We start from the raw sequence: 14,784 nt of genomic DNA, 5'->3' as shown, positions 1-14,784 counted from the left end.
CAGGGCGGGGGGGGGGGGGGGGGGTTAGGGCATTTATCAAAACTGGAGCAGACAAAATCTGGAGCAGCTATACATGGCAACCAATCAGCTTCTCCCTTTCATTTTTAACTATTAAAGGAGTACTATGAGGTGAGTGATTTTCACTCAACCTGACAGTTCGAGCCAACGTGTGACAATGAAACGGTCACACGTCGGCTCAATAGATCGCCCCCCTCCCCTGTCCGATCCTCCAGCGCTGACTGGCGGAACGGACGGGGGAGGGGGAGGCACTGCTGGCCCTGCTTCTAGATAGGCAGAGCCAGCTGTCAATTACGCACCTGGGTGGATCTCGACAGTAATGTCGGGATCCGTCCCGGCTGCGGCGGTCTCAGTATACCGCGGGCTGTAGCTCGCGGTATACTGAGCTTTGGGTCACGGGAGGACGCTAGTTTGTGTCCTCCCGTGACCCTGAGGAGAACTATGGGGAAAAGCCCTGACCCCTTAGTTCTCCGTTAAGTGAACAAACTGAGAATAGAAGCCGATTGGTTGCCATGGGCAACAGCTCCAGATTTTGTCTGCTCCAGTTTTGATAAATTCCCCTCACAGAATCTTAAAAGTAATATTAAAAAAACTCTCAAACTTTTATTTAATATTGAATCCAGATCAAACAAATATACATTGCCCAGCAAAGTATTTCAGTACATTTTTGCCCAAGCAATTACAGTCATCATGTTTGTGAACTGCTGGCTTCAACTTGGCTTCCCGGAACTTTCTGTCCAGTACAAGATCACAAGGGACACCGCAGTCTCCTGCAGCCATCCATCTAATTGCTTATAGAAGGAAGAACAGAGGAGTAGACAGCAGAGGAGAAGCTTGCCTTGCTGTGTTTGTGGAGACACACACACACAACTTACTAGCACACACAAGGGTGGTTCCATGGGACCCTGCAAGGGAAAGGAGCCACCCTAAAACAGGATAATAGAGCCAGTGCTCAGGGGACCAGTTGATTCTACAGGAAACTAACGTGGTCTTTTACAAACGCTAGCAACGCAGCAGTTGAAAATCAAATCAATAGGAAAAAATTGCAGAAAATTCAAAAATGGCTTGGCCAGCTGATTTGAAAAATGTTCCGGAGGGCTTGGCAGCGAAAGGGTTAAACATCAAGGAGCAGCATTCATTGTAAGTGATTCAATTAGCATTTGAAATAACTTAAAAACCTTTTGACTTTAATGTCAATTTAAACTGAGACTAAAAACTCAGGAGTTAAATCTTAAAAATACATTCAAGTACCCTATTAACAAAACCGGACCTTATTTGTGTATCACGCGGCTGTAGATCCTCAAATCATCTCTTAATTGGTGCTGACACTGTCCTTCCTTCTGGAGGGTAACTTTTGTTCCCCATGGTTCCTGTGTGTGTTATAAAGTGGCCACCACTCCAAGCTCACGCCTGTGATGGACTACAAACTCATTACAACACACACAGGGACCATGGGGAACAAAAGTAGCCACCCTCCAGAAGGAAGGACAGTGTCAGCACCAATTCAGAGAAGATTGGCGAAGCTACAGCCGACTGATACACAAATAAGATACATTTTTGTTCATCGTTAAAGGTACTTGAACCAATTTTTAGGCTGGGTTCACACCTGGGCATACTATGCGCCTTTTTAAGCACATTTTTTCGTTCAGTGAAACGCGCGTTCGACGCTCGTTTTTATACCTCCCTGGCGGTATGATTTTTTATGTATTTTTCTTCCTTCTGGTGCGATCAAAATTGTGCTTGCAGCATTTTGATCGCACCGGAACGCAGGCATAAAGTTCCTTGCGATCCCGTGCGGCCGATCGCATTGCGGCCGGATGGCGTGGCTACGGTGCCATTCACTTCAATGGCCCGCTACGCCCCCTCCTGCCCCACAAAAAAGTGAGCCAGCCACAATTCGAGGCAGTGCGTTCTGGCTAGAATAGGGCCGGAACGCACTGCAGCTGGTGTGAACGGGCACTCAAACACACTAATCAAAGAAACAAGGTATCCGACGCATTCAGCAAACATTGATAACATCTTGTTCACCAGGCTGATTATGTTCAGAATGTTATCTACAAGAGTTAAAGAATTGTAAAAGCCCGGCATTTCCCAGCTGAATAACACAACTATATGAAGTGTACATAGCAGGAGAGCAATGTTTAGTGATGGATTATATGGAACACTCACCCAAGTTTCAACCAAACCAGTTCAGATTGGTTTTACCGAGGCCATGACAAGTCACGTCTGTCATGTCTCAGCCTGATGCTGTGACCGTCCATATACCCAACACTACCCAGCTCTGTTTTGGAGACAACATATAGAAAACATAAGGCTACGATCATGCTACCCAGCACTCCTGTCTTTAGGCTATTTAACCCCAAGCCACCGACTCCCAGGAGCCCTTTAGGGGTTCTTAACTTAGGGAGACTGAGGTGGGCTTCCAGATCATGTGATCATTGAACGCCTGTCTCACCAGTCACATGATAGATTGCCTGCTCCACCGACTCCTGATCGTAAACTGTGACCGGGAGCGGTCATTCTACACACTGGCACAAAGTGGAGTATGCGTGTGGAGTATTCAGTATAGGCGGTGATGGCATCATGGAAGTGCACATTCCTCCAACAGGGAACAAGGGTTTAAAGCCCATCTCCAGGTAAACAAATAAAAACTACCCTTGCACTGCAAGGGTTAGGTGCCGATTTATGTCTAGGGGACCGGAGTAAAGCACTTTAATCTACCTGATCCACGCTTCCCTATCGGTCAGTGCTCATCTCTCTCCCCTCTGCTCGGGCTAGTGGAATATCTCTTGGTGTCCTTACGTACAATGCAGGTCTATGGAACCTGTATTAGATGTGAAGACATCAGACCCTCAGAACACAGAGGGAGAAGAGGCTGCAGAGACTAGTCTAGCAGCCTGGAGGGAGCGACCAAGAGTGGGGATCAGGTAGGTAATACAGCTTTTTGTGTACCCCAAGGTATAAACGAGCACTTAACCCTTGCAGTATGGAGGTAGCACCACTGCAAGGGTAGTTTTTTTAAATGCTTGGAGATGGGCTTTAAGTGGTACTCTACATACATGCGCCATCACATGGCATAGCACCACACACACAAAATGAACAAGTACAAGTAATTAGGACTGCATGAGAACAGAATAAATAGATAATATCTTAGCTCACTCAGGCAAAAAATTGGACTGGACTGGCCACCTATGTGTGCAAGATCTTACGTTGAGTACTTCAGTGTCATGAGCCAACTTTACTACAGGTGCCTACAAACACAAGAGGACATCTGTCTCATTTAGTCATTTATGGCAGATCATGGAATGATTATAAGTCTCTACACCCACCACATGTCCTTGCCAAGCCTGTTCCTGGGATGAATGGATTTTTCAAGATGACCAAAATTGTTTTGGCCCAAAATAAGTCAGATCCTGAGCACTTCCTTCAAAACAGGAACAAACCTGAATGAATGGTGTGCAGGTCACGTGCCTTTACAATCTAAATGGATATGGAAAAAAAAAAACACTCCATTGTAATTTTCCAGGCCTGCGAGGATGGGTATACAGTGGTATAGTCAATGCTTTCATGTCCCATAAAAAGGGTAATGTCTTCTTTGCTATCTTAGGGTACCATCCCCATCTGAACATTATGATTACATTAATAAACCTCCCACACAGTAAATCATACAGCTATATCTAGGATATTATACACTACCTGGCCAAAAAAAAAGCCACAAAAAAAGAAAAAAACCCAAAACTTTAATTGTACTGCCTTTAGCTTTGATTACGGCACACATTCGCCATGGCATCGTTTTGATAAGCTTATGCAATGTCGCAACATTTATTTCTGTCCAGAGTTGTATTAATTTTTCACCAAGATCTTGTAGTGATGATGGGAGAGTCAGACAACTGTGTCAAGGCCGTGACACACTGCACGCGAATCGGAGCGGTGGCGCGCTGCCTTTGCGAGCAGTGTGTCATGTCACTTTCTTCTCGGCACCTCAGCTTGCGAGAGCTCGTAGAGCTGAGCGTGCCGAGATGAACAATTTCAACTTCAGCCAATCGGCTCGCGCGTATAAACCGGCGCGACGGGATGCGACGTCTGGCCGGTTGTTACAGACAAGCCGATTGGCTGAAGGTGCAGTCAATCATCTGACTGCACTCAGCTCACACACTGCACGCGAAGCTCCGTGCCGGAGAGCTTTGCTTCGCTCTGCACGGCTTCGCGTGCAGTGTGTCACGGCCTTAAAGTCTCCTCCAGCACATCCCAAAGATTCTACAAGTTCAGTCTTACACAACCCGGTCTAACAAAAGGAGCCGCACACCAGGAACTATTCACCACACCACCATAGGAATGCGCTAACCAATCAGTCTCAAGCGAACTTTCTACAAAGATCCTCAATAGGGTTAAGGTCTGGACTCCGTGGTGGCCAATCCATGCGTGAAAATGATGCCTCATGCTCCCTGATCCATTCTTTCACAATTTGAGCCCGATGAATCCTGGCATTGTCATCTTCAAATATGCCCAATGTGCCATCATTCAGTATATTCAGGTAGACAGCTGACCTGATTTTTTTGGAGACAGAACGTTCCTGAACCCAGACCTCACCAACTGAAGCAACCCCAGATCATAAACACTTATCCAATGGAAGGCTCTTACCCAATTGCTTACCTAAATCCAGGAGGTGACTTTTTTTGGGCCAGGGAATGTCTATGAGAGGGTGCTATAACAGGTTGTCATAAAGCTTTACATTATTTTAATTTGCCTTGTAAGAGATCAACACAATCCAAGGAGCATTACAAGCCTAACAGGTAATCAGTTCAAATTGATTCTTAAGCTATAGGGCAGCCCAGTACGCAGCGAGCCAAACTGGTAACGGATAATGTCAGGGGAGCCAGAAAGAAAGTTTAAAGTGTCAACAGGCCGGACTAGCAGATGAAAAGGTTTTTTTTTCTTGAGGGGGCAGAGAGGATGGAGGGAAGAAAAGACAAATCAAATATTAGATTTATGGCTTGAAGGGAAAGTACAGAGTATTCTCAGGAAGCACATTGCAGGATTCTCTGTACTTTATAGGCATTGTCAAAAAAAAAAAAACAGGTTTGTCACTGCTGCCTAAAGAAGGGTCCTCTGTGGCCCCAAAATGTCATTTTTGTTACTCTGCTGGTGGCATATAAATGTCCTGTCCTTAAAGTGATAAAGTCATAAGGTTTTTACGCCATTTCAAATGCTGATTAAGTCACTTACAACGGATCCTTTATGTTTAAACGTTTTAGTTTCCTGCAGAGTCAGCTGGTCCCCTGAGCACTGGCCCTGATATCCTGTTTTAGGCCCCATTCACACCTAGGCGTATTGTAATATGCGCGTCTGTCGCGCGTTTTTTTTTACCGCGATTCGCGGTAAAAAAGTCGCGCGACCGCCGCGCGATTCCGAAGGCTACTTGGCTGTATCCCAATGGAAAACGCCCTACAAAACGGCCCAAAGTAGTCCCGTGACCTTTTCAGGTGTGGGCCGTTTTGTAGGGCGTTAGGGACGGGCGGAAATACGGCAAGGTGGGAACGAGGGCATTGACTACAATGCAATTTATATTTTTGACCGTTGTGTAGAGCGTTCGTCGAGCGTAGAACGCCCTACAAAACGGTCAGGTGTGAACGAGGGCTTAGGGAGACTCCTTTCCCTTGCGGGGTCCTATGAAGCCACCCTTGTTTGACAAGCTGTGTGTGTGTGTCTCTACAAGCACAGCAAGGCAAGCCAAACCCCCACTCCCCTCTCCAAGCAAGTAAATGGGCATCTGCTGCTCTGTCCAAATGTTGTACGTAGTGTTTTACATCAGTCCCTACCCTCCAGGATCTTATAATCTAAGGTTCCTATCTCACATGCATACACAGGGAAGGTACAGGGAGAACATGCAAACTCCATGCAGATAGCGTCCTGACTGGGATGTGATCCAAGGACCCCCAGTGCTGCAAGGCAGAAGTGCTAACCACACAAGTATATATAGAATAAAAGGATACCACTATAGTGTGTAAAAATACACATCGACCGATGTGGTTGATAGCCTGTAGCTCGCGGTATACTGAGCCTAGGGTGACGGGAGGACGCTAGTTTGTGTCCTCCCGCTACCCTAAGGAGAACTATGGGGAAAAGCCCTAACCCCATAGTTCTCCTTTAAGAGAGTATGAACACATTTATGTGTTCATACTCTCTTAAATGTATAAAACATATTTTTCTAATTAATAAAGTAAGCCAATTGGCTGATTTATTTAATTTTGGTTGGAGTATAACTTCTTTTTCCACCTCACTGTTTCCTACAGAGGTGGTATTTCTACATGTGTGCTAACCACACAGCCACCCATTTTCACAATAAATAGGATATGCAAGACAGACACATGCAAAGAATACGTTCAGCCCTGGCAAATTCACGGGTTTGTCCCTTGCTAATTTCCCAGACAAGAGAAACAAAGCAATCGTTACAGTGACAAGAGACACACCTTCGTAAACTTGTAAATGAAACTTGATTCAATCCAGGGAAGCCCTTGATGAACAATTCCTGACATATGCACACCAAGCTGTTTCGGATATTAGACAAGGAGGTGACAGGTCTCTCAAAACAAGCAGCAACAAGGTGGATGACGTGAAACTATAGATCAGGGTTCCAGGAAAATACGACGAACGCTTAGTTATTCGATGACACAGACCTCTGAAATCCTTCCAGAATGATGGCATATTTGTCATTATCTGGAACAGAAATCTAGTTACGGGTTTTATTAAACCTTTACAACTGGTGCGTGCCTTTTTTTCCCCCAAAATGATGCCTACTTTCCATAGACTTGAAAAACTGGCCAGACACTCTTCACTGGAATATTCTGCCCTTGCCTGAGATTTTTACATATAAACTGAAAAACTAGTTACTATACACTGAGTGGCCAGATTATTATGACCACCCCATCAGTACTTCGTTGGGCCACCTCGTGACTCCACGAGATGTTGAAAGGTGATGCGAGGAATCTGGCACTGCACTGTTGCCCTTCTGTTGTCGTGTACCAGTCTTGCCCCTCTATGTTCTGCCCTTTAGTGAGGAAAATAATGATTTGATCCCCTGCAGATTTTGTAAGTTTACCCACTTACAAAGAAATTAAAAGGTCTATAATGTTTATCATAGGTGTAATTTAAAATGATAGAGACAGAATATCAACCAAAATCCAGAGAAAAAAAAAAAACACATGATACAAATGTTATAAATTGATTTGCAGTTCAGTGAGTAAAATAAGTATTTGATCCCCTACCAAGCAACAATAATTCTGGTTCCCACAGACTGGCTATGTGGTACACAGATTAGTCCTGTCACTGTAAGAAGGTGCTCCTACCGACAACTCGCTATGTATATAAAAAAGACACCTGTCCACAGAATCTCTTCCATTCAAACCTCTCCACCATGGGCAAGACCAAAGAGCTGTCAAAGGACGTTGGGGACAAGATTGTAGACCTGTACAAGGCTGGAATGGGCTACAAGACCATCAGCAAGAAGCTAGGCGAGACGGAAACAACTGCTGGAGCGATTATTCGCAAATAGAAGGAATACAAAAAATAATCAATCGTCCTCTATCTTGAGCTCCATGCAATATTTCACCTCATAGGGTAAGAATGATCATAAGAAAAATGAGGGATCAGCCCAGAACTACACACAGGAGGAGCTTGTGAGTTCACCTTCTGGCCACAGGAAGTGGTTTAAAAAGTCTGCAAATCCACAGAGGAGTGTGGGATTTGTGAGGAGAGAGATCAGCTGTGGCTCATATATGAACAACCTGCTGAGAGTTCAGGACTTCCATTCCTGGGAAGGGACTTGCAAACTTTGGGACTCTGTATGACAAGTCGGTGAGACACGTTTTATGTTACCTTATTTGTGCCGAAGATTGTACTTTTGCTTTGAGTTATGCTGAAGATAAGTTTAATTTGTTTACTGTTTTGACAGCCCTGAAAACACACACACCAACGTCATCACATCTTAAGCAGGTCCATTGACTTGCATTAGACATGAGGACATTGAGGAACATTCCATAATCAATGCAGAGGGAGAGAGGCGAGCGCTGAGCACGGACTCCCCTAGACAAAACGAGTACTTCACCCTTGCAGTGCGGAAGTATTTAAAGTTAACTTAATCCGGCCAGCTTGTAACATGGTTCCTGATTGCCCGGGAAGCCAGCTCCATGCCAGCGGAAGCACCGGTATTGGTACTCGGTATCGGGCGAGTACCGAAAGCAAAGTACGAAAAACCAGTATCAGTGCATACCTAACTGCTTCATCTGCGCTGTTTAGCATGGATGGAGGAATCAGCCCGAAAGTGGAACAAACAATATCGGTGTATATCGGGGTGGGCAAATTCTGCCTCTCCAGGTATTGTGGAACTACAAATCCCATGAGGCATTGCAAGATTCTCACAGCCACAGACATGACTCCCAGAGACAGATGCCTCATGGGATTTGAAGTACAACATAGCTGGAGGGCTGAAGTTTGCTCACCTGTGGTGTATTTACAGCTTTACAGAAGGTCTGAAATGTTTACATCACCTTGAGAAAATGCAGCTTCAAGCTCCCTTCAGTGCTGGTCATGTCACCTAGAGCCTAGGCCTTTAATCACATGACTGGAACCAAAAAGCATCATGTAACCAAATGCATAGGAACTTAGTGTTAGGGCTGGTTCACACCAGATGCAGTTGTGATGCAGTCCGTTCAGTTTGGCAGCTGCAAAAAAAATTGCGTCAATGCTTTCCAATGGGATTTCTGGTGCTCTGTTCACACCAGGGCAGTCAATTCCGATAGTCACAAGAAATACTGCTGGTCTCATTTTAGCTGCACCTGATTGCAACGGAACGCATTAAAAACACTTGTGAACGCACTGGAACGCACATGAAAGCCCATTTTAAAAAATTTCTAAAGAAAAAAATGCATCAAAAATCGCCATAAACCGCACTGCAGCTGTACATACGCATGCAGTTATGGTGTGAACTAGCCCTTAGGCTTTGTTCACACTTTACATTTTGGGATCCCTGTGGCAGGAACGTCCCATTTAGCTGCAGCCACTGTCCCCTGGTCAATGCCAGTTTATATGTACATAACTCCTCCCAGGATGCAGCCCACTGCTATCAGGGCTGAGAGCTCCAGGAGGGGCCTTCAGGGTGCTGTACATAGTTTCCTGAAAATACAGCACCCTGCTGGCCCCTCCCACCAGTCATGATCTACCTGAATTGCATAGAGAAGCACAGACACCTGGTGATAACAGCTAAAACAAGTTATGTCATGTAAATGGAAAAGTTTTATCTACAAATGTTTTTACCACATTGATGAGGGGACTAAGGCAAAGAGAAATTATAAGTAGATTTTTCTTGAGAGGTTCGCGTTGCTGCTCCTGTCTCTATCCACTTGCCTAATCTCACAGACTGCCTCAGGATTTTATTATCTTGTTCTCAGGTAATGACAACTAGAATAAACCAACCAGTTTATGATCACAGCTTCCTTGTGCTTGTGATACATCACCAGGATGTCACAAGAATGTAACAGATAACCTGTTGTCATGACGATTACAATAGCGTGCCCAATTATGGTGACCACACCTGTCCAGAAATGAATGAAAGGAGGAAGAACTCCGCTGGCCCTATTCACTTCCCTAATCGCCACAGAGCACAATACAACTTGGAAAAGCTACAATGCTTTACCTGACAGAAACCATTACATGAAGAAGAACTTTGTGTTATTGGCACCAATAAGAAAATACGGTATAATACAGATGCTGGGGTGTCAGGACTTCCAGAATCCCCTTCCTCCCCAAAAAAATGTGACTACAATACATTGCACACATTTATAGCAGGGCCGTGCAAATGTACATCCAACATGGCTACATCTGGAGCAACTCTTTATGGTGCATGCTGTCTTTGAACTCCAAGTACATGGACAAATCTTCCTCTGACCGGAAGTGCCAGTATACGAAACTCGCTCAAATACTCGGTATTGGCACTGATACATTCTCAGAACAGATGACGTTTTACATCTGCAGTTAAGTTGCTATACAACATTGGTAGGCAAACACTGGCCCTCCAGCTGTGGTGACACCACAAATCCCATCATGCATCTACCTGTGGGAGTCATGCCCGTGGCTGTCTGAATCTTCCAATGCCACATGGGATTTGTAGTTCCACAACAGCTGGAGTGTCGCAGTTTGCCTACCCCTGCTATACGTTGAGGGGAATTTATAGAAACTGGGACAGAATCTGAAGCAAATGCCCATAGTAACCAATCAGCTTCTCCCTTCAGTTTAGCTTTAGCCATTGGCAACTGCTCCAGATTCTGTCTGCTCCAGTTTTGATACATTCCCCCCCAATGTCTCTATTGGAGTTTAATCTTGGGTATGTTTTGGCAAAGCCTACTGGGTAGAGCAGACAATCCCCAAACTGACAGCTGTAATGACTTTATAACAATCTCCAATTGTCCTGTCCCTTGAAAAATGCCGAGCCTCCTTGTGATGACACATTGCCGAACACGTATGTGACAAACAACAGACGTCATATAATCCATCACTTTACACCGGGCACGCTCACTTCACAACTCATGTATGTCCCGACAGAAAAAGAAAAGAAAACTAACAAAATCCTAAAATTGTACCTATAATTAAAATGGTTCCCTTCAAGCCGACCATACACCTTACAATTCTCACTCCATGTTATTTGTCCCGTCATCGCACCCTCGTTCAATTTCCGGACGACTGCCCCATCATGCACAGACCAATGTGGATTTGATAATCATTAGTCAGCACCACTAACTGGCCAAATATCATCCGTTTGCGCATGTGCAGTGTTCATGTTGCGATTTTTGTTGTATGAAAACTCCACTAATCCATCGATTTGTTTGTTTTCCCCCCTCTGGTTCGACGAAAGTTTTCTAGTCTGCCCGTTCAACCAAATTCGGCGAGTTGTACAGTAATTGTGATCGTGTACTTCCCATCAACTGTCCGATTATCAGACGACAAATTGTATATAAATAATATAAATCTAAATAATATATTAAAAAGGGTCATTTTAAGGTGTATGGGCACCTTAAAGCTCACCACATACGTCACAAGCTGATTGTACAATCTCTGTTAGAGATCTATCAACAAGTGTATAGTGCAAGGGATGCCTGACTGGATGCAGATTGATTGGGTAGGCTCTCATATTACATAGTTTTGGTAAATCTAAAGTTGATTGTGCAGAGATTGTATCCTCAGATTGTAACGTGTCTGGTAAGCCATAAGGTAACCACACACGTTACAATCTGATTGCAAATTCACCTTCAGACCTACCAACAGCTATGTAGCACAAAGGCCTGTTTGGCTCTGAACTGACTGTATAGATAGGGTAAGTCCTCATATGACATTGCTGATTGTACAGAACTTGTATGTGGTGAGCTTCAACCTACCATCTGCAGACACCATTTCACCACCAGTAGTAACAGCAGAGGTAAGGAGTGAGAGTACAGAACAGCATATGACAGGTCACTGGACAAACATGGCAACCCCAGAACTTTCATGTTGACAGGTATGTTTATCTGCTGCTGCTATGGAAACATGTTTTTCATCCAGATGTTGATGGCAAGAAGTAGCCAGAGCATGCTGGGACTTGAAGTGTGTGTGTGTGTGTGTGTGTGTGTGTGTTTATTTCTATATAAAGAAACAAACCTGAGAATGCAACATAAACATTTGTAATTGCAACCATTTTCTGTGCAAAGTGGTGCATTATCTGACAGAAATGCAAGGGTGCCAATATGTTTGGCCATGACTGTATATTTTTATATATATTATATAAACATACAGTTATGTATGTAAGTTGTATAAACTTACAAATGTTTGGCCATTCTCATGTTTACTTTTGTTTTGTATTGGTATGACACAAAACAGTGGAGGAAAGAAGCCAAATCGGACATATTCCACGCAAGACTCCAAGAATGGACTGGACAAAATCCTTGGCACCTTCTCCAAATTACAAGAAATAATTGCATTCAAAGTTTTTGTAGAAAAGCATGGACAATCTGAAGGTTACAAGTCTATCTCCAGAGATCTTAATGTTCCTGTGTCCACTGTGCGCAACATTGTCAAGAAGTTTACAGCCCATGGCACTGTAGCTTATCTCCCCGGATGGGGACGAAAGAGAACAATTGATCAAAGATTGAGACTAAGGATTGTTGGAATGGTGGATAGAGACCCTCCATCAACTTCCAGACAAATTCAAGCCGACCTTCAGGCACAGGGTACAACTGTGTCAGCTTGCACTATACGTCGCCATCTGAATGAAATGGGACGATGTGGTAGGAGACACAGGAGGACCCTACTGCTGACACAGAAACATAAAGCCAAAACTTACCTGAGGAAGCCAAAATCCTTTTGGGAGAATGTACTGTGGACAGATGAAACAAAATGACAGCTTTTTGGTGCATCATTCTACTGTTTTCAGAAAAAGAAATGAGGCCTTTAAAGAAAGAAATCCAGTCCCTACAGTCAGACATGGTGGTGGTTCATTGATGATTTGGGGTGGCTTTGCTACTTCAGGCACTGGATGTCTTGACTGTGTGCATGACATTGTGAAATCTGAATACTACCAAAAAATTCTGGGGTGCAATGTAGGGCCCAGTGTCCTAAAGTTGTGTCTCAGTCAGAGGTCATGGGTCTTGCAGCAGGACAATGACCCAAAGCACAGGTCAAAAAGCACCCAGAAATGGTTTCAGACAAAGCGCTGGAGAGTACTGGACTGGCCAGCAATGGGTCCAGACCTGAATCCCAAAGAGCACCTGTGGAGAGATCTCAAAACAGCAGTTGGGAAAAGGAACCCTTCCAATCTCAGAGACCTGGAGCATTTGGTGAAAGAAGAGTGGTCCACAATTCCTGTAGAGAGGTGGAAAGAACTCATTGATGGTTACAGGAAGCCATTGATTTCAGTTATTTTTTCCAAGGGCTGTGCTACCAAATATTAAATGAAGGTGCCAATAATTTTGTCCAGTCCATTTTTGGAGTTGTGTGTGGAATGTGTCAGATTTGGCTTGTTTTTTTTTTTCTCCACTTTTTTGTGTCATACAAACAAAAGAAATAAACATGAGAATACCAAAACATTTGTAATTGCAACAATTTTCTGCGGGAAGTGGTGCTTTATCTGACAGAAATGCAGGGGTGCCAATATTTTTGGCCATGTGTCTCTCTCTCTCTCTCTCTCTCTCTCTCTCTCTCTCCAGCTGTGGTACAACTACTAAACTCATCATGCCTCTGTCTCTGGGAATCAAGCCTGCAGCTGTAAGACTCTTGCAATTTGTAGTTCCACAACAGATGGAGGGCCAGAGTTTGCCCACCCCTGATCTAGCCTGACAGATGTTCCTCTGCATATGAAGGACAAATACACAAGGACAAGTGGCAAGTGTGAACCACCAATCAGCTTCTCTCTCCAGTTCATTCAGTTAGGGCCGGTTCACACCATAAACAGTGCGTTCCATATCGGTCAGACTCTGCATCGCGCTGTCGCATTCCAGCCATCTTCCACCGATCAGGGGCAAGAGGGGGCGTGGCAGCTCTTTAAAGTCAATGGCACAGCAGCCATGCCCCGCGCAGTGCGCGCACCAGAACATGTGGCACATCGATGTCTGCATTTCGGTCCAGTGCAATCTGCAAAAAGGCTGCATGCACTATTTTTGCAGAGCGCACTGGAGCGGAACGCAGGCACTGATGTGCCACATGTTCGGTTTTTTTTTGAAACCCGGCCAGAATGCAATACAGTGCATTCCAGAGGTGGAACGCTCTGGAACGCACAGTTTGTGGTGTGAATCGGCCCTAACGAAATGAACTGGAGAGAGAAGCTGATTGGATGCCATGGGCAACTGCTCCAGAATTGGATCTGCTCCAGTTCTGATAAATTGCGATCAATGTAACATTTCTATTCTTCTCTATAACCTGGACTGGTATATTTAGGGGCAGCGCTCACATTCTTGCATTGATGATTGCAGACACACACCGGCCGCTCCTGGCTCAGTGTGAGTGCAGCATGAATGGCAGGAGGGTGAGGAGCAGATTGCGGGGATGTCCCGTATATCAGATATGATAGATGTCATACTCACCCCCGGGGGACCGCCTGCACCGCCGAGCGCTCTGTGGTTAGAAATAATGGAGGACTGTAACCCCGCCCCCATAGGGATGTCATCGGGTCATGTGACCGCGCCAGGCTGCCTTTAACCCTTCCGCCCCCAGACCATCGTCCCGATGATGAGTGGGAGCTGGCTGATGTGTAACCACAAGAACCAGCATGCCCTGTCTACACACCAATCAGCATTCCTTTCCCGTCCTTTCATGTCGTTCCCTCTTCTGCTGAGGTTCTGTTTTCTTATTTTTTAATTTTTTTTATGATATCCTCATTTAATTCATACTTTTAATTAGTTTAGGTTCTTTAGTTATAACCAAGAACAGAAATGTAACATAATGCAGCTTATCACTCCTTAGCTGCAGTGGCCGCATTCATTTTCTTCTTATCAGTCTTTTTCCCTTCATGTAACGCTTCCTGTCCTAGGGTGACAACACTTACTGTATTCTATGTAAAGGAGCAGTGTTGTCACCCTAGGACAGGAAGTGTGTCAGGACTACACAACACAGAATAACATAGACACCGACACTCCAAGTAATTAATCAATGGCGTCTGTTTATTGTCGTATTAGACGCTACACAACACCTTCCCCTGCCTCATGCCCATAATATAGGGGGAGGTGTTTTGCAGGCCATAGAGGTATT

The 14,784-nt window shown here is 44.7% G+C and overlaps 1 protein-coding gene across 1 annotated transcript in view; it reads right to left on the bottom strand.

Moving 5' to 3' along the window:
- Positions 1-14,154, bottom strand: part of MYO18A (myosin XVIIIA) — a 305,757-nt gene extending 291,603 nt beyond the window's left edge. Inside the window, exon 1 of the mRNA XM_018563429.1 lies at positions 14,121-14,154. The gene's annotated coding sequence lies outside the window, so the exon portion shown is untranslated. The remainder of the gene's footprint in view (positions 1-14,120) is intronic.
- Between the last annotated feature and the right edge of the window lie 630 nt (positions 14,155-14,784).

Source organism: Nanorana parkeri, unplaced genomic scaffold (assembly GCF_000935625.1).
Source record: "Nanorana parkeri isolate BGI_ZX_2015 unplaced genomic scaffold, ASM93562v1 scaffold663, whole genome shotgun sequence".
NCBI lineage: Eukaryota > Metazoa > Chordata > Amphibia > Anura > Dicroglossidae > Nanorana > Nanorana parkeri.
Note: the sequence above shows the minus strand (reverse complement) of the source record. Positions and strands in the feature narration are given on the sequence as shown.